The 16,635-nt window shown below is 44.1% G+C and overlaps 1 protein-coding gene across 1 annotated transcript in view; it reads right to left on the bottom strand.

Moving 5' to 3' along the window:
- HIC2 (HIC ZBTB transcriptional repressor 2) overlaps nt 1–16,142 on the bottom strand; it is a 61,475-nt gene extending 45,333 nt beyond the window's left edge. The window contains 1 exon segment of the mRNA XM_048514266.1: nt 16,071–16,142. The gene's annotated coding sequence lies outside the window, so the exon portion shown is untranslated.
- Nucleotides 16,143–16,635: the final 493 nt, after the last annotated feature.

The following is a 16,635-nucleotide window of genomic DNA, read 5'->3' as shown; positions in this document are numbered from 1 at the left end:
TGTTCTCCATGCTTATCTCTGCAAGGTGCCCTGAGTCCTACGGAAGATTGGCGGGATACAAATGTAATAAATAACTCAGCAGCATGCTAGAAGGTTGCAAGGCCAACGCAAAAAGGACTTAAGCGCTCCTTATACCCAACTGCAAACCTGCACACTCCTCAAAGCTGTCAAAGGCCTGACATTTTTTCATGAATGTGGTTAATCTCCGAGGGACTGTGCACAAAAGCGTTTGAGCATGCATGCATGCACAGCATCCCAGCCTTCAGTCTATGCAATCAAAAAGGAAGTTTCCGTAGACAGACATACTGGTTTGTCTTAACAGCTGCCACCCACCCAATAATTACCTACAAGGAAACTCGGTCAATCGTGTAGGGGCAGTAACACTGGAGAAACCTGCTCTTGAATCTAATCCAAGTTTGCCTTTTTCATATAGGTCTGTCTTTAAAATCAGCGCCACCTCCCTGGAGGGGATCTATCCCTGCTGAATGAGCGGAGGGACCGGCTACAGTGTATAAATAGAAAGCCCAGAGAAATGTTGAACAAAGAGGGTGAGACCCATCCATCAAGAGACCGGCAATCAACACCAACAATGGCCAAGGGAGAATTCCTATTACTTAAAAAATATGTCACCCTCCCTGCACAAAAACAGACACTACAAGTTGCAAAGGAGCGCCTGTCTGAATCATGCAGTCCAGATGTGAATGTATGAACTTCAACCACTGCAATTCTGTGGACTTCAACCACTGCAATTCTGTTTTTTAGCCCAGAAAGCTGCAGGCCGGCGTCTCATTAAATGCTACTTCAGCCCAGCACAGATTTATGATTCAACAGCAGGCAAATACACCAGCGCGGTAAAAATCACCATCAGGGTGCAAAAACAGATTTCTGCTTGAGATGCTTCCCACATTCCCTGCAGGTTTTGGAGATCCAAATTAGCTGCCCTTGTTTTTGAAGTGGAACAGATCCCTTAGGGACTCTCCATGGCTTTTTATTTCTAAATTTAGTACAAAGATGCTGCCATTTCCTTTCTCTTATTCCTGGGCTCCTTGGGGACTAGAACAAAGACCTTTGTGCCAGTACAACTTCAGGTGTTTGCAACCAACTACCTACAATTTCTCTAAAAGCCATGCAAGGGAAGGAATGGCACTGAATGAAAAAAAGTGCAGAAATGGCCTCAACTCATCTCCGTTGTAAATAAATGCATCCCTTTGCGGGCAGAGCGCTATTCGAAACGAGTTGTCTTGCAGACCTCCTACAGAATGTCCAGTTCCATATGCAATTCCAATTCACGATTCTGATGCACGCTGGGGAAAATATGTGTGGTTTTCATTTACATTCTTGGCTCACAGTTTTCAGGCGCTGGAAGCTGTCATAACCCTCCAATTCTTTAAGGCTCATATTCTTTGTGACTGTTTTATAAGGATAAGAAAACCTATAACCAGAGAAAGAAAATCTTTCTCAATCACCAGTCTGTCTCTAAAACCATAAAAATCCATCAGGTCTAGCAGACTGGGACAAGAGAGGCAGAATTTTTGTTGAAAGTGAATAGTGTGGAAAAGTTCAAAAGTTAGTGTACAAGAAAAAAGGAGAGATTATTTTCCCCGCTGACTTTAAAAAAAACTTTTGGCACAGATTCTGTGATATTTTGAAGGTACTACAAATGGGTAACTGCAGAGCCAGATCTGAACAATATGATGGAAGCAGAGAGTGGGAAGGGAATGGATTATGGGCTCATTCACACAAGGTGGAAGTACCTGTATACACACTCCAATGAAGCAAGCAGCAGCTCCCTGGGGCCCCTTTAGATCAGGAAAATGGCTTTGGGAAACCTTAAGCCTTCTGTATGATACAGACTTAATTGGAAATGAACTGTCTACTGTTATAAGATTTTAAAAGAAAAAGCATGGTGGAAGCCCCATTCATGGAACTCTTTGCTTTACATCATTGTTCACATTTATTTATTATTTACTTGAAACATGTATCATCAACCTTTTTTCCTTATGGAACTCATAGTGACTTACAATATAGGTACATCTTCTAAAAACCCAAAATTTAAAAACATAATTTAGGACTGCTAGTAAATTAATCAAATGCAGTCTTAAATAAACCAATCTCCAACTGCCTCCAAAAGATCGGGGTCAGGCGTACTCGCCTGTGGAGGTTGTTCCATAATGGTGGGGTGGCCACTGAGAAGGCCTTCTCCACCAGAAGAACTTCTTTGGTTATGGGACAGTTAGGAGGTCCTGTCATATATAACCTACACATAATTGCTTCAGTTACCCCCTGAACATTTATTCAGAGGAAACCTTCCATTCAAGAGTCCTTTGGTCTCTATCTGGCCCCAACTGCCTTGGAGTAAACTGTATATGTACCTCACTGAGGCAGAGGGGTCAAACGGAACACTTCACCTCCAACGTTCTTTCGGACTTCAGAGGCAGAGCCAGTTTAAAGCTGGACCCATCTGGGTTAGGGTGGAGTTCTTGGTGAGGAGGAGGCTGGGAGCCAAGGATGTCCCCTTCAAGTGGCGCCCAGGGCACGTGCCCCGGCTGCCCCACCCGGGATACGCCTCTGTTAACCACAATACCACACTGGCACTGCTCTGTTCTTGAACTTTATCTCCAAAAATTTGGAAGAGGCTGAATGAAAATTTTCACATAGAGAAAGTTCCAGAAAAAAGGTTGATTGCTTTTATTTATACTTGCCACGAGTGACATGGGAGACTGTGTCCTCAGCAAGAAAGCACAGAAGCCAAGCAGATAGGGCCAATTTCCAGGGTATTTTCAAGTTGTGGGAAAGGGAGATCTCATTGGTTCCTACCCAGCAGCTCCCATACAGAAGGACCACAGGAGCGGCATGAAGCTTTGCAAGAGTTAAGCAGCTCCTCTGCGATTATCAGCAGAAATTACTGGGAGCCTCCCTTGTACAGCTAAATCTGAAGCGGGGAAACACTGCTTCGATGTAACATTTCCCTTCTCAGTTTTCACACCACAATCCCATCTTGTCAATGCATTTTTCCTAGGCAAGGCTGTAGATTACTCTACTAGAAAACCTTAGAATGGATGGCAAATAACCCAGCAGTCCACAAATTCATAGGAACAGCATTATCAGTGTGTATTTAAACAGAATTTCCGTAGCAGTTGTTGTGTATTTAGGGAGGAGGAGAGACATCACATGATTTTGTTTTGGGGCAAATGTAAAAAAAGACACAAATAGGGCTGCAGCCGCCACTCCAGAGGAAGAGAGAAGGAAAGTGTCTTTTGCTTCTACAGTTCAGGAGAACAAGCTGGGGATGAGCCAATATCCCAACTCGTTTCTTTTAATTTTTATTTATTGTACAAGCCATTTCACACTAAAAAATAAATAAATTCTTCTCAAAACTGGGGGATTCTCTGCTTGCTATAGAGCAGAAAAATGTGTTTTAGAAAAAGTAAAAAGCTGGTGCTACCGACACCAATTAGTCAGGACTAAAACCTACGGCTGCATGTGTGACAATTTATCTCTATGCAGAGTTAATGAAAAGCATCATGCATAGAACACAAACACAATAAGCAAGTTCAAAGCAGGTGGGTGACCAGGTAATTCAGCCCAAAGGAAAAGGATTGGGGAGACTGAAGGTCAGAAACTCACATAATTCTTTCTTCTGTCATTTTTGGACAGTCAGCATGAAAGAGGGCTCCCTTGGCCCCATCACACACAAAACTTCCAAACTAAAACCAAAACATTCCACAGTCATATTGGACTGGGAAAGTCAAATTTTACAAGCCCGCAGCAAGTTAGGTTTCATAGAAACAGCTGACACCAATAGCATGCCATGGTTCACACAAGCTCTGTTCAGAACCAATATTATAGGTTTGTTATGATGATGATATAGATTCATTGTAGATTCATTATGATTGGATAAATAAGCTGTACATATGTTCCATGCAGTTAAAAGGGAAAGTTATGAGAAACAGGATATTGAAGGGAAGTAAGATTGTAAGGATGGATTATGCTGTACCAATAAAAACAATCCATATTTTGCTTTGTTCTTTCCATTCTAGTACCAATGGGGGTTATTCTTTGGATGCGGTTGTTTTTTGTAAATGCAGAACCACAATTCTCAGGAACCCAATGGTTCGGGGCTGCTAGTTGTGATGCATTTCCAAACCAGAAAACCAAGTCTCCCTCCACCCAATACTCTAACCCTTTCTGCATAAAAATGGTGTCCTAAGGATTGCAAAATGTTCAGTGGCATCTTAAAGACTAACAGCACTTATTCCTTTGTGGGATTTTGTGAGAGGCCCCTTTTGCATATGGAGAATAATGCACTTTCAATCCACATTCACTGCACTTTGCAGCTGGATTTTACTGTGCGGAATAGCAAAATCCACTTGCAAAACAATTGTGAAAGTGGGTTGAAAGCGCATTATTCTGCATGTGTGGAAGGGGCCTCAGAGCTTTCTTCTGGTTAATTCTATGCAGTGGTATCGTTCCCAAAGTGGGAGAGAGAAATAACAAAGGCTCATAAAACTGTGCAACCCAGCTTTTGTTAGCATCTCCCAATCACAGATATTGCCTCTTCCCCCTCCTTGACCCTATAAGCAAGGCAGGAAGTTTGGAAGGGCCATGGTGCCTCAATTTTCAGTTCACCGTCCGGTTTAATGTAAAACCAAGCACATCTGTCATCCCAACATATTCAGAAATCAAAGCCACCCTTTTCATTCAATTTGCTCACATGAGCGCATCTGCGGAGAGATGGCAGGACTTGTGTACAAAAACGAGGAGTGAAAAGCTACCGCTGCCTTAAGGAGTTTAACACAATTAATGTCGTGCGATATTGCGATCCTTCCCGCAAGCCAAAATGCTAAAACAGCGGTTGTATCCCACATTGGGGCTGAAACGACACACTGTTGGACGTGGCACTGTAGCAATCAACCGGCTTTTCCCAGACGGACAAAACAATTCAGCGGCATGAAAACAGAACAATGTCCAGGGATGTGAGCTGTTGGACAACCGAGCTCTACCTGGCTAAAGCGACATCAGGACAAACTAGCAAATGAAATTTTAAAAACAAGCAACGTTGAAATACACCTTTTAATAAAATGTATCTTGGGAGACTGCAGTTTTGTGGAGGGTTGTGGGGGAGAATCTTTTATCCTTTTGTTACAGGTCATTTCCTGTTTCAGACTGCCTAATGCTTTTTCCCCATGTGCGTACAAGGGAACAAGAATATTAGAAACCCCGAAAAAGGAAAAGTAGCGGGGAAATTTTGATTGGGGGGCGGGGGATGATGACAGAAAGAAGATAAAGAAGATGACAGAAAGAAGATAAAGAAAGAAGATAAAGAAGATAAATTTCCCACGTTCCGCCATTCCAAATTGTTGCTTTCCCAAGACTGCTTTTTGTTTCCTTATGCTCAAGAGGGGAGGGTTGGCATATAAAAATGTAATAACGTAAAATTTTAAAAAAATAAGAAAACCACCGTTGGATCTTGGTTAAAAATGCACCCAACGAAAACCACTCTTGGGTCTTGGTTAAGATGCACCCAACGACCACAACAATGACTAAGGGGCACGAAGGGGTGGTGGTGGTTTTCTCATTTATCCTAAGATTATGAGAGCATGTGGACTTTCTAGTATAAGTCTGCTGGTAAAAATGTCCCAAAAGCAATTGCTTGTTACCACTACCACCAATGCAGTCGCTGGTCATCACTTCTGAAAAATACACATTCCTTTAGCCACCCAGCAGGCTGTGGTTCATAGTCTGGGTTCAGTCATTGGGTAAACCTTTTCCGTTCCCAGCTTCAATATGGGACAGACAACGTCTTGGGGTGGGGAGGGGAAGAGAAAAAACACTTTCGTCCAGGTGGTAGACGGCGGCGACTGCTCAGACCCCCTCACAAAAGGCAGGCATGAGCACACATTTTTGCCTGATTGCATAGCTGTCTCTGCTGCCCATCTAATCTACTTAGAAAACTGGTTTTGAAGGATACGGCTCAGACATACCAGCCACATTTGCAAGGGGGTTGGGTGGGAGAAAAGTGCAGCAGCTGCAAGAGATAAAAGAGACAGAGACAATTTCTCAAGGGTTGCAACACTCCCCCCCCCCTTACAAGGGTGGGTACCAGGAGATTCTTCAGAGTCAGCAATAAGGGCATGGCAGAAGGAGTGGAAGCCTCTTTCCCCATCTCAAATACCCACACCCCAAACGGGGGCACTGCAGAAGGCTCGAAGCCGCAGCCGCCAGGGGGGAAAAAAAACAAGGAGGGAAGGGTGGTGAAATCCTTGCTCTAGTACCTGTCTGTCATATTACTGCATTTAGACACCTGGATGGGGCAGAAGTGGGGAGGGAAGAAAAAGAGAGGGCTAAGATTTTAATCTCTCCACACTGGTACAGTTCCCAGGTTTCAACGCAGCTTGTTTCAGAAAGCAGCCGGTCAACAGCAAGGCGTCATTTTGCAACTGCGCCTCCTGACGGACCCTTTAATGGATTCCAAGAATTAAGAGGTTCAAGAAAGGGGAAAAGGTGGCATATAACACTAATAAAACAATAAATAAAGCAAGCAAGCTTTGCTCTCCCCTGGTAATGTTCAGGAGCACAGTTGTAGACATGCCAAACCTTGCACCATTAGGTTCTCACAGGGGACATCAGGAGTAGAGATTAACAGAAGTGGTTTGGGCCTCTGCATTGTGCCCCTGGACTTCCTTAGTAGTCTCTCATCTAAGTACCAACCGGAGGTGGGATCCAGCAGGTTCTCACAGGTTCCCGAGAGTAGGTTACTAATTATTTGTGTGTGCCGAGAGGGGGTTACTAATTGGTGATTTTGCCATGTGATTTTTGCCTTAGTTACGTCCCTCCTCTCAGCAGTAGCGCGCAGAACTTGAAGCAGTCTAGCAGGAAGTGCACCGGCATGCGTGGCAGCCTGCACCTGTGTTCATTCGTTTTCCCTGCACCAAGGATCACCAGCCCTGCCAAGGGCCTCTGCCACAGCCTCGTCCCACTCGAATGCCCTCGGCCACGCCCCACAGGTCCCCACTCCAGGCCCCTGATTGGCGCTACGCCACAGTTTGAATCCCACCACCATGGGAACCTGTTACTAAAATTTTTGGATCCCACCACTGGTACCACCCAGGGCCAACCCTACTTAATTTCCAACATCTGACAAAATCTGACTGGCCTGGGCTATCCTGGTCAGAGGCTGGAGAGAAACGGTAATTATTTTTCCCCTTGTGGCCAAAGGCACATTTCAAGGTAAGTTCAGCTTAATTAGACACTTCATAGCAAGACAGCTAACCCCGCCTGCCCCACTTCTATGGGATCCAGTTCATGCCCTGTGCCGTAGTGGCAGCTTTTGGTTTGCAAGACAACATTTAGCAGATCCAGCTGTGTCTCTCCAGCTTCATTTGGTCATTGGCCTAACTTTCAGCCTTCCAGTTTTCTCCCACTTGCTTTCATTGCATGCTACGTTTTGTATCATGCTAATCACCCAAATTAAAAGAATATATCAGTGGGGCGGGGAAAGAATTGCATCTTCATCTATCTCACCCCCATACAGATGCTAATTGCTTTTGCTATACCTTTGAAATTTCCTGGCATACTCGCTTATCCCATTTCATCCTGCACTAGGTTTTATTTTTGTGAATCTAACATCAGCTGGGAATGTCTCACACACATTCTGAGTAAGCCAATTGCTCTTTGGATTGGATCCGGCTTCAAACTGGCCTCTTTGTAATACCCACCTCTTCTCTAATGAATGCATAAATCAGCCTGATGAATATACACTTCACACATCTGATGAAGTGAATTCTGAATCCAAGGCTCCTGTTTCATTACGCTTTAAAGGTGCCACTGGAGTTGTGCTCACGTTCTGTTGTCCTACAAGGGCCACCGAATGATTAACTCCATCTCATACCAACAGGAAACAAAAGGTGACTCACATCGTTCCAGGATTCTCCACCACAGCATTTCACAATTCTCTGCACGCAAGGAAGTTCTCTCTTGGTCACTGCTTATGCCAGTAACCCAAGGGGCAGAATCTCATGTGTCTGTTGTGTCTGGCCTTCCTTTCTACTGTTCCTGGGCAAACTTCAAGAGCTTAGGCAATGTTCACTTTTATTGCATTTTATAGAGAAGGAGTTAATCCGGAATATATAATTGTTAACTGTGGGTAAAGATCATAAAGTCTCAGTCTCTGTCTCTCTCTCTCGCGCACGCACACACACACACACACACACACACACACACACACACACACACACACACACACACACACCAATCTTGGCTGGGGAGCCTGCTGGGGGCGCATCAGTCAAGGCAACCAGCCCGCGCCCCTGCCAGGGCTTGGCCTGACCAAGTCACATTTATGTCGTATCCAGCCCTTGTAACAAATGTTTGACACCCCTGCCCTAAACCATCCCAATCAAGGAGAAAGGGAGCATCTAAATAAAACATGCATAAAATAAATCACATCCAGCCAGCTAGATCTTATGGAAAAATTATGCTTCGTATGCTATAACAATGTAGGAAGAGGTCGTTAAATAGTGTGCATATTACAGACAACACACAAGCAACATTTACAGGGTAACCTGGCCATCGAGATACTGGAAACAAATCCTGGGACCTCTTCATCCAAAGCCAGCGCTCTACCACTGAGCCACCGCTGATTTCTGCTAACTTAAACTCCAACCGAAGTAGCAAATATCAACTCTTGTCCTCTTCTTTCTTTGCCTTCAAGTCACAGTTGACTCATGGTGACCCGATACGGTTTTCAAGGCAAGAGATATCCAGAGGTGATTTATCATTGCCTGCCTCTGCCTCATACCTCCGGTATTCCTTGGAAGTCTCCAATCCAAAACGTTAACCAAGTTCGAGGCTGAGTGTGTGACAGGCCCGAGGTCACCCAGCAAATTCCACTAGGTCTCCCAGATCCTAGTCCGCCACTTTAACCACTACACTATGCTGGCTCTCTATGCTATGATGTTCACTGTGCGCTTCTGGGCCAGCTACTTTCTCCTAGCCTAAGCTTCCTCACAGGGTTGTTGTGAAACCCAAAAAAGGAGGGTAAGGGAACTATATTGTGTTCATCTTTACCCATTTATTTATACCAGGGGTCTTCCAACTATGGCCCTCCAGATGTTCATAGACTACAATTCCCATGAGCCCTACCACTTGGCCATGTTGGCAGGGGCTGATGGGAATTGTAGTCCATGAACATCTGGAGGGCCATAGTTGGAAGACCCCTGATTTATACATTTACACTCCGCTTTTCGGTACCCAAAGAGGCTTATGCCCTTCTCTCCTCTTCCATATCACTGCCATAATGACAACCGCGTGAGACAGGCTGAAAGAGTGCTTGCGCAAAGTCCCCCAGCAAGCTTCATTTGCAGAGCGGACATTCTAACCTAGATCTTGCAGGTCCTGGTAGGACCACTACACTATGCCCACTGCCATTTGTGCCAGCTGGCACTGTGGAAGAGGATTACGAGAAGAACAGCATACACAAGAGCCGAGAGTGTGTTTGTGGCTCTCAACATCCTGAGCGCAGAATCGACTCCAACACAAAGCTAGAACAGAGTTTGGCACGCTACTCACATGGATACCAAAGCTCTGTCCCTTTTGGCTAACAGATATTTTATAACACATGTTCAATTTATTGTGCTGCAAAAACCAGGCGGTATTTTTAAAGCCGCGTTCTAGATGTCAAGGAAACAGAACTGTTTATTTGCTCATGACAGATTTGAGCTTACTTACAACTACTGCATAGGCATTCTGTAACACCAATAAATAAAATCTATTTGGAGGCATTGTATTTGGTTAGTGAGCTCAGCCCGTCCGGAACCCTTTGCAGAGTTCGAATTCACTGCCAACAAAATTTATGTCGACAAGTTGATATTGGAGCTTCCTTCTGGCTGGCTTTGAACCAAACCGCCTTGTTCTTCTATTACCTGGCCAGGTTTTCTGTCCTTGTTCTCTTTGAAATGTTAAGCAATGGGTAATTATTAAATCTGTAAAAATTTGAATACATTAATATTGGCAATTCAACAGCCCAATCCGCTCCCCCAATGTACACAAACAAATGGGAGAACCAGTTACTCTACAATTAACAAGTCTCTGGCAAAATCCCAAAGACCATTACGCACAGCACAATGTCCCATTACTTAACGGAAAAAGATCACCGAAAGGCATACCGGCGCAAAAAATCTGATGTGTATTAACAGGTGGCGTACCCCATTCTATAGCTTTTGCTATGGCAAGCCTTAGGATTGGATCTCCGGATCTTTTTAGTGTTTCCCAATTAACAATTCACAGTAATTGAAGATATTGAGTCTTTCTTATGCCCATTTTACAAAGATAAAAGTCTGTCTAGTATCAGAAATCTATTCAGGCCCTATAAAAGTCAGAGGAATCAAACTGCCCTCAATGATGCACTACCCTGGCTATCTAAAACCCTGGATTATAAACGAGTTGTACCTCGAAGCAAACTAGTCGATTGTGCTTTATGCTCTCTCAAACCCACCTTTGCAGGAAGCAAGTCCGTCACCAAGAGCCTTTCTGTGGATCAGAAGTATCAAACTGTTCCAATAAATGAGGCACAAACTAAAAAAAACCCGAAAATCTGAATATTCCTAGCACATTTCTACAGATGGTTCAACAATCTCTTTCTTTTGCATTGCCAAGTCCCAGTTTGGATATAATGGCTAAACTACAGCTTAATTTTTGGGTTCAAAATTCAGTATTCGCCACTGTCCCTTACCTTTGTATAGTTAGACTGACGTCTGCAACTTCCTGCTTTATGCTGAACAACAGCTGACCAATTTGGATGGCTGCGGCCAGGGATGGGTGGGGTATAAGCGTAACAAAATGGGTAGGGTATAAGTTTAACAAAATAAAAAAAAAATGAGTGCTGTGACGAACTCTGGCTTGCAGGAGGCAAAGGGAATCTCAGTACATGAGGGGCTTATGTGTTCTCTCCCTGTGCAAAACTGAGTCCCACAGTGCAAAACCCTGGTTCAGGGTTACCAAGTCTAAAGATGCCCAATATTGGCAAGCTTTCTTCAGATCTTTCAGCCACAATCAGAATATTGACGTTTCCTCTCAAACATGGTTTGTCTAGAACAGGAGTCTGCAACCTGTGGCTCTCCAGGTGTTCGTGGACTACAAATCCCATCATCCCCTGCCAGCACTGCCAATTGGCCATGCTGGCAGGGGCTGATGGGATTTGTAGTCCATGAACATCTAAAGAGCCGCAGGTTGCAGACCCCTGGTCTAGAAGGTTACCCTTCCAACAAGCCTATACACCTTGAAGCCATACCTTGAAGTTTAGGGCTGTTTAGGGCATCAGGGCTGTGCCGGTGTCCTGCTAAGATGCCAGTGTGCATGGGGGGCAGACTGGGGCATTCCCATGGCCAGAGCCAACATTAGTCGACTTCCTGTCAGCATTTGGGGTCAACTGCGCAGCACACCGGCCCTTGGACTTACGCTGCCCTTTTATCCCTATGGGACTCTCCGGTGGTGAGGGACTTTCGGGGCTTTCTTGAGCTCCCTGTGCCACCAGGAAGCCCTATTGGAGGCGATGGGGCGACTCTGCACCGGCACCTCATCCCACCCAATGAGTTTGGATGGAGCTGCCCATGTAGCTATCTCTTCTATTCCAAAGGAGAAGGCAGGTCCACCTGCCTCAAATTCCAAACAAAGAAGGCAGGTCCACTTACCTCAAACTACCTACCCAAGAAAGGTTATCACTGGATTGAAAATGGCACCTCCAGATTTCTACAGCTGGTAAACTGTGGGTGTAGGGTAGCAGATAATTCACTTGTGGAGTAGGGGGAGAGGAATTCACTTCAGGAGGAGGGGGAGAAGAATGGGAGAAAGGATGGTCCACAGAAGCAGACCTCTGTTCCCAAGCTAATTTCCCAGAAACTCCATCACAATAAGATGTCCTTTATCTTGGCCACACCCTGCCCCGAGAATAGATTTGCCACCTTACCATTCAAATTGTCCCAACCCTCCCCAAGGTTGCTCACAGAGGGCAAAGCTATAAATACCAGAAGAATGACTAACAGTTTTTTCTGCCATCAGGAAAACCGGTTGGCTACTTATCCAATTCCATCTCTCTCCAGCTCCACCTCTGCCCTTCCGTGCCCTTTTCTAGGCAGCAGATATGCCCCTTCACTTACATAGCCATGGACAAAGTGTGCTGGACTGAAGCCCTCAGCCCCACCCCCCAACAGACATGCCTCCCCCTCCTACAGACCATTTTTCAGGTTTGAAATGATGGCTAATTTTCCACAAACAGAGCCAGGCAGTTTGAAAAAAAGCCCTGGAGCCCAACAGAAGATAACAGATCACAAAGCCCAGAGTGAACAGAGAGAAAACGCTGCATATTTGATCAGATAGATCCCCAGCTGGGTTTGGGTAACGTCCGCCTTGCTTTTTTTTGCAACTCAGAGTAGGTTTCCTGGTCTCAGATTGTTTCCACAACAGCAGCAGAAGCAGCAAAAGAAAAGGAGATCAAAGTTTTTCAACCTCTTGTGCAACATGGGTGTTTTAAAGTAAGCAAGTCTTAACTGTACCAAGGGAGCCATTATCTCTCTCTGCCCGGCTTTCTCTTGCCTTATGAAACGAGACGTATAGATAGCCAAGGTCTGACTTTCTGGCATCGCAACCAGTCATCCCTTTCTTCTGAATCTTGCTTCAAAGATTACAGAAGATGTTTTCTGGAAAAACTATTTGCATACCTCCAGATAACAGTACTTCTCTGGACTTCCTTCAGCACTTTTATAGACAAGAACGGCGAAAAAATTCACACACCAGACCATTCATACCATGACGAAGAGGCTCTGTCATCCTACGAAAGAACCGCTGTCCTCTTTAGAATTTTACTGGGACTGTTGGAGACCAGAATTAGCAGACTTGGAAGACGGCCTCTTAATCCCAGATGTTGCAAAGTGGTGTACAGCTCTTAAGAAACAGGAAATGTCCTCACCACCTTTATGTGTTTCAGGGCCCAAGACTGGCACAAAAATATATTTTACAACAAAGGTTACATGTCGCAATATAGGGCTGACCGTAGACACTTAAGAATCTCCTGGCCAAAACTGCCTTCAAGGTCTTGCTCAGATAACTCTCCTCTAGCTGCTGCTACACATAATTACCCTTTAATACCGTGTTTCCCTGAAAATAAGACACAGTGTCTTATATTAATTTTTGCTCCCAAAGATGCGCTATGTCTTATTTTCAGGGGATGTCTTATTTTTCTGTGTTCTGTTCATTGGGCATGCTTCCAAACAAAAACTTTGCTACGTCTTACTTTCGGGGGATGCCTTATATTTTGTACTTCACCAAAACCTCTACTACGTCTTATTTTCTGGGGATGTCTTATATTCGGGGAAACAGGGTATCTTATTTATGCAGCTTTTAAACATACTGCTGTGGCATGCAATATATCGCATGTTGCCTGCCCCAACCCTTTGTATACAAGAATAGGGACACCTCATGTAAATCAACTGATTGAAGACCTTAAAATTCTATCAGTATTTGAATGCATGGCATACAGATGACAACTGCAGACAGACTTATTTTTAGATATTTGGAAACAGTTTATAGAAACATATGTGTAGATTCACCACCACTGTTGTTCTATTTTTGTCCCTACTTTATTTTTACACGCACACAAAACACAGAGTTGCTGGATTTTTTAAGTTTTTTAAGGGAAGAAATAAAAAAATACAGAGGAACAGGGACACGTGTGTGTACTTGGAAAGTGCAATTCTCCTGCCAAAACCCACTGCCAGACAGCCCACATATTCTAAGTACCTTTAGAGGGTTCTCTACATCTTCTGCATTCATAAAACAACATTTGAAGCAAGATATACAACTTATTTATCAGCCACCTTGCAACAGAAAGGCAGGTCAACAAGGTAGTTTGCAAGAATCTGAAATATAGGCAGCCCAATCAGGTCGGGGGGGTGGGGGTGGGGGGCTGAATTTCCCTCTGGAGCTGGCAGTTGGTGTGGATGTCCACCTCACCAGCACAAGGGACAAATGTGCCAGTGGAGGAGCAACTTACCTGAGCAGGTAAGTTGATTTACCAAGACAGGTATCAGAAAAGTGAAACTGCCCAGAGTAAATAAGAATAGATGGACATTGTTCAGTCACAGTTCCCGGTTTCTTTCAGAAGGGAATAACAGAACTTATTTGCCTCTTGTATAAACATGTGGAGAAGGATGACTAAGATCAAGCACTTATGCCTTCTCCCCAGTCACCCACCAACAATATTTAGTGACAGGAAGAACAAGGAACAAAATATCTATTCCATAAACCCTGAAAAAAATTATTCTGGCCAGGTTAAGGCAACAAGTCCCAAAGTGATATTTAGCCCCACATCAAAACATAGTTGCATGGACAAAAGCAACTTTAGAAGAACAATGTTTTATAATAATATAATGCCCATGAAGTTATGGGGAACCACAACAAAAGGCACCACAAAGAAAAATAAAGAATGGTAGTAACAAGATAACTCTGTGGCGCACAGTGGTAGGCTGCAGAGCTGCAGTCAAAGTCAGATTCAAGTAGCTGGTTCAAAGTTGACTCAGCCTTCCATCCTTCCAAGGTAGGTAAAATGAGTACCCAACTAGCTGGGGGTACAGTGTAAGTACCTGGGGAAGACAATGGCAAACCACTCTCCAGTTGTGATGTGATGTTACACCGTGCGTCAGTAATGACCCAGTGCTTGCATAGGGGACAACCTTTACCTTTAAGAGCGAGACAGACAGGGGGAATGATAACTAAATAGGTTTAATTAACATAATCATTTTATATACGGCTAACTGAAGCAGCCAGTGTGGTGTTGTGGTTAGTTTCAGACTAGGATTTAGAAGATGCAAGTTTGAATCCCCACTCTGCTATAGAAGTTTGCTGGGTGACCATGGACTAGTTGTACTCTCTCATCTTTAACTATCCAACAGGGCTGTTCTGAGAATAAAATGGAGGGAAACAGAATTATGTAAGGTGCTTTGGGTCCAAGCTGGGGGAGCAAGGGCAGGGTATTAATGAAACAAATGAATAAATATATTTAAAAATTAAATCACATCAGTTAAATCAGGTATAAATTGCAATTATCAGGAAGGATGGTAATCTTCAGCTAAAAACAACACAGTTCTCTTTTTCAGAGCGCCTCTATACACTGGTTCAACAGCCGTTTCTTCTCACTAAGAAACTATACAAATTATAATTGTGCAGAGGTAGGGCAGAGATCTCCAACATAGCACTCACATTAAACTAGAATTCCCATGATCCCTTCAGAAGCCATGGCAGTTAACCACACATAGCACTGGTACGAATTTCTTTTCCTCATCTGAAAAAAATAATAAATTGTCCCAGAAGGATACGTTAGGTCAGGCCACAACCACTCTGAACGTCCTAGACCAATATGATTTTTTTTAAGCCGAGTACTGAAAACTTACATCTCCTGACAATTGAATATTGAATAGCTGCGGCAGAGGTGGGAAACGGGCTTATCCTTGTGTCTGCCATCATTATTCTAAGCTGAAATATTTAACTCTTTTGCTAGGCAGACCAATCCACAGCCTGAGGCGGCCAGGGATGGTGTCTCTGGTACATCGCCCACCTGCCTCCAGAGGGTTTTCCAGCACTGTGGGGAAATAAATTGGGGTTTAAACCAGACACATTTTTAAAAAGTGTTTTAGCTTTTTTTAAAAACGGGAAGTTCAATAGCCCAAATATTTACTTGGGATGGAACGGTGTATATTTTAAATATTATATTATACAATGGAAAGACTTATCTACAGCAGGGGTCTTCAAACTATGGCCCTCCAGATGTTCATGGACTACAAATCCCATCAGCCCCTGCCAGCATGGCCAGGTGGCAGGGCTGATGGGAATTGTAGTCCATGAACATCTGGAGGGCCATAGTTTGAAGACCCCTGATCTATAGCATATCTGCAAGCTGGAATTCAGTCTTCTGCCTTTCTTAGGCAAAATTAGCATATCATACCATCGGATCAGACAGTCGAATAACCACAGAAAATCCTCTGGATCAAACAGTTAAACAAATGAGTCTCTTCCATTACCATGTTTCAGGAGTGGACAACGACGACTGACCCAAAATCTACCTATTTCTACAGCACAGGTGGCCACTGTGGAATAAGAGAAGAGCTTAAGCGTTTAATGTTTGTGGAGCCCGAGTGTAGGTATAATTAAAATCCCTCCATCAGTTTAACAAGCAAGGTCTGAGAGCCAAATCTTCGGCCACGGAGCATACGTAACTTTGTGCTGCGCTTCTTCCACTGCTGCCCTGTGAAAATTTAAGCTAAAATATAGGCTGAAACACCACGCCAGCTGCTGTCATGGTCCAAAAATGTCAGGATTTTTAAACTTAATTCCACCCTGGTGTAACAGAGGCGTGCACACACATTCCTGTCAATCAGCCCCCGGGGCAAAACGACAGGAGCCCAGGATGGATTTCAGACATGGCACCGGCCTCTGGGCCATTTCGAGTGTTTAAAAAAAAAAAACAGTACACAAAGCGCTCCTATGTAGGAATTAGCATGCAACCTGCCCGCACTACACACACAAATTATTCTATTACATATAAACATAATGCAAAGCTGTGACCATAAATCCAGGACCCCAGAC

This window comes from Sphaerodactylus townsendi, linkage group LG13 (genome assembly GCF_021028975.2).
Source record: "Sphaerodactylus townsendi isolate TG3544 linkage group LG13, MPM_Stown_v2.3, whole genome shotgun sequence".
Lineage (NCBI taxonomy): Eukaryota > Metazoa > Chordata > Lepidosauria > Squamata > Sphaerodactylidae > Sphaerodactylus > Sphaerodactylus townsendi.
Note: the sequence above shows the minus strand (reverse complement) of the source record. Positions and strands in the feature narration are given on the sequence as shown.